The sequence below is a fragment of the Bos indicus genome, chromosome 25, assembly GCF_029378745.1.
Source record: "Bos indicus isolate NIAB-ARS_2022 breed Sahiwal x Tharparkar chromosome 25, NIAB-ARS_B.indTharparkar_mat_pri_1.0, whole genome shotgun sequence".
Taxonomy (NCBI): domain Eukaryota; kingdom Metazoa; phylum Chordata; class Mammalia; order Artiodactyla; family Bovidae; genus Bos; species Bos indicus.
Window position 1 is genome coordinate 669,060 of NC_091784.1, and position 3,781 is coordinate 672,840.

General features: G+C 44.2%; 1 pseudogene; it reads right to left on the bottom strand.

The window, feature by feature from the left end:
- Positions 1-2,280: 2,280 nt before the first annotated feature.
- On the bottom strand, positions 2,281-2,399 carry LOC139179851 (5S ribosomal RNA; annotated as a pseudogene).
- Between the last annotated feature and the right edge of the window lie 1,382 nt (positions 2,400-3,781).

Consider the following 3,781-nt stretch of genomic DNA (forward strand, 5'->3'; position numbering starts at 1 on the left):
ATAAAACTAATTGCCTAGTCAAAATACAAAGAAAAGAGCTAGTGTTCTACTAAGTGGAAAGATGATTTAAGAAACGGAAGCTTTCCTTTGTTGGTATATTTGAATCTTTATGTAGTTTTATTTTATTTTTACGATTAAGGCTACTTAACAAGGCAATGGAGAAACCCCAGGGTTGAAAAGCAATTGACTTTTTAAAAGAAACATGTGGCAGGTGAAACTTTCTTCATTTTTTAGAGTTGGTTCAATGCAAAATCTTTATTCAATAAATATGACTCTTGTGAACTTTATTTCAGATCTCCGCGATGAATCACTAAGGCATCAAGGAAGAAAGGAGTAGAGGTGGAGAAAAAAAGAGCAACCTTTCCCCTTGGCTCCATCTCAACCAGCTGCTTAGTTCCTTCATCTCATGGACTACGATCTGGGATAATCTTGTTTGTCTGATTTTTGTTTGGGGACCGTTTCTAGTCACAGGGCTAGAAACAGTGGAGGGGGTAAGCCCTTCTTTCCATTCCACATCAGACCCAGTGGGCAGTCCAGGCCCTGCCCACTGCATTGAGTCTGTAGCAACAGAATCACCAGTGATGCTGGTTAACAATGCATATTGCTGGAATCCACTCCATTCGCTACTGACTCTTTGAGGTGGTGGTCTGGAACCTATACCTGGAAACTTTCTTGATGATTCCAAATCACACCAAAGTCTGAGGACTATGGAAGATCTTCACATTTCTGCAAGAGCCGCACACCTCCAGAAGGAACCACAAGACTTGCCTGAAATGGTAAAGTTATAAGTATTGGACTGAAAGTTGGAAGGTCTCCACCTTTGCTATGTAAGTAAAATGATCTTTCTTTGAAATGAAAATGAATAACACTAAAAGTTCACATTGTTCTAGAGCATTAAATTAAAAAAACCCTGAATTATAGAAATCTGATGTGTGAGTTCCTGGAAAGCAAGAACCTATATTTATTGATATGTCTTCATGCCTTAGATCGTGCCTTGAATATAGTGTGCACATCAACAGAAGAAAGAAAAGAACTGAATCGACAAAGATACAAAGAGATCCAAAGTGCTGAGACAAGTGAAAAGTTGAGGCTTTGCAGAACTTTTCTGTCTTTCACACACTGAATAAATATTGAGCACCTACTATGAGCTAGTAGGCATGCAATATGTTTCTGGAAATAGAATGCTGAGAAGAAGAAACACAGTTCCTTCTTTCACTGAGACTAATCTAATGCTAAATAACAGGCAGATACTTTGAGAACTTCTATAGGGGCCTCTTCCCTCACCAAAAACTGGGTGTCAGAGAAGGCTTTTCAGACTAATAATTGAGTTGAGATCCATAGGTTGAACCGACGTAAACCAGGGTTGAGATGCAGGAAGAATTTCAGGCAGGTAAAATAGCATCTTGGAAGGCTACCTGACAAGGGAACCTTAGTACATTCAAGAAATGAAAAATGCCCTATGGGATGGAACCAAAAGAGTGCAGAGGGCATTCCAGTGAAAAGAAATCAGAGAAGAAAGTGGGGACCAAGCAATGAAGGGATTTGGTCATATCTTCTCTATGATGGGAAAATACAAGAGCACTTGGAGCAGGGAGGTGATAGAATTACATCTGCATTTCCAAAAGGTCATCTTGCTCCACATCACTCATGATTGGACAGACTCAACTCCAAACTACAACGAGGTTCCACTTCACATTAGTCAGAATGGTCCTCATGGAAAAGTCTGTAGATAACAAATGCTGGAGAGGATGTGGAGAAAAGGGAACTCACCTCCACCGTTAGTAGGAATGTGAGTTGGTAGAGCCACTATGGAAAAGAGTATGGAGGTTCCTGAAGGAACTAAAACTAGAAGTACCATATGATTCAGCAGTCCCACTCCCAGGCATATATCCACCAAAAGTATAACTGAACAAGATACATGCACCGTCTGTGCACATATATCTGTGTGTGCGCGCGGGTGCGCGCGAGCTCGGGCGTTCGCCTGCGAGGATGGGGGGGTGGTGTGGGGGTGTGTGGGGCTGGGGCTGGGGCTGGGGCTGGAGTTGGTGCAGCCCCCCAGGATTGCCTGAGGCACGCCAAGGGAGCCCCAGACGGAGACCCACGGGACGGTCGTCTGGTTTCCTGGAAGCCAAATGCGGAGGGGCTCGCGGGCTGCGCGGAGGCAACCCAGGTCTGCAGCGGGAGTCGGTGCCCTGGCCACCCACCCCCAGGAGGGGCTGGGGCTGCGGGAGCCCAAGAGTTGGGACGTGGGGCCGGGGCTAAAGGAGAGGGAAGGCAAAGAGCCTACAGCACCCAGTATGCCCAGGCGGTCTCCCACCCAAGTACTAACCAGGCCCGACCCTGCTTAGCTTCCGAGATCAGATGAGATAGGGCGCGTTCAGGGTGCTGTGGCCTTAGACGGAGGCTGCTGCTGCCCGGCGCCCTAAGAGCCCTGCGCTGCACCTCCGTTTCGCTCTGACCTGCCGGTAAGCCATTCCATCTACAAGTGATTTTACTCCCTCCCCTTTCTCTCCCTGCTTTCTGAGAGTCTCTCTCCTTCCATACTTGATGGTGTAATGAATGGATGCCTTAGATCATTTTCCCTCAACATTTTTTTCTCTTTATTTTTACATTGATTTCTATGAATTCATCTTCAAGTTTATGGATTATTTCTGCTAGCATCTCAAATGTGCTGTTGAACCTATCAATTTTTCATTTCAATTATTTTAGTTTTCAAATCCAGAATTTATGTTAGTTTCCTTAAAAAAAAATAATTTGTAGCTCTTCATTGAGTCTCTAGGTTTGTTGACTTCGTATCATACTGTCATCTAATTCTTCAAACATGGTTCCATTATTTCATTTTGTAGTTATCATTATTTTGATATTTTATCTTTTGACCTTCATACTGAATTTATAAGAGATATACTTATATGAGTTATCAGTGGTATGTTATACAAATGCTTTACTCACCACCATTACAACATTAGAGTTTTCTGAGTTTAACTGTATACTTACCTGTCCCAGCAGGTTGATAAAGAGTCCAAGCCTAAAGCCCCTTTAAGGAGGAGGCAAACTTGCTTTCTTTTTCACATTCTTTTGCCTAAGACAAGTAGGCATTGTAGGGAGCAGTATCTCAGGTTCAAGGACATTCCTGTTTTTGAGCTTTGGATGTATGCTATAGGAAAGGGTCTGGGCAAAACGCTCACATCCTTGAGATGTTTTTTGCCTATTCTCAGAGGCTAGTTGAGAAGTATATATGGCCCCACTTAAATTAGTGAGCCCCTTCTGATGTCTGTGTCAGAAGCTTTTTCTGTCACCTTCACTTTAAATAAAATATACACAAAGCTCTGAGTGACTGAGACTGTCTTTGGCCCCAGAGTAATATCTTCTTCTTAGACACCATGAATCCAGTGGCATCGGTCACCGTTGACTGCTAGGTTATCATCTTGGGGGCTTGTCCAAGATCTTCAAGACAAGGTAAGAACACTCAGAGTTGAGATTCTTTTGCTCTTTTACTGTGGTCTCTACTTTACTACGGAGAAGGCAATGGCACCCCACTCCAGTACTCTTGCCTGGAAAATCCCATGGGCGGAGGAGCCTGGTAGGCTGCAGTGCATGGGGTCGCTAAGAGTTGGACACGACTGAGTGACTTCACTTTCCCTTTTCACTTTCCTGCATTGGAGAAGGAAAGGGCAATCCACTACAGTACTCTTGCTTGGAGAATCCCAGGGGCGGGGGAGCCTGGTGGGCTGCCAACTCTGGGGTCTCACAGAGTCAGACATGACTGAAGCAACTTAGCAGC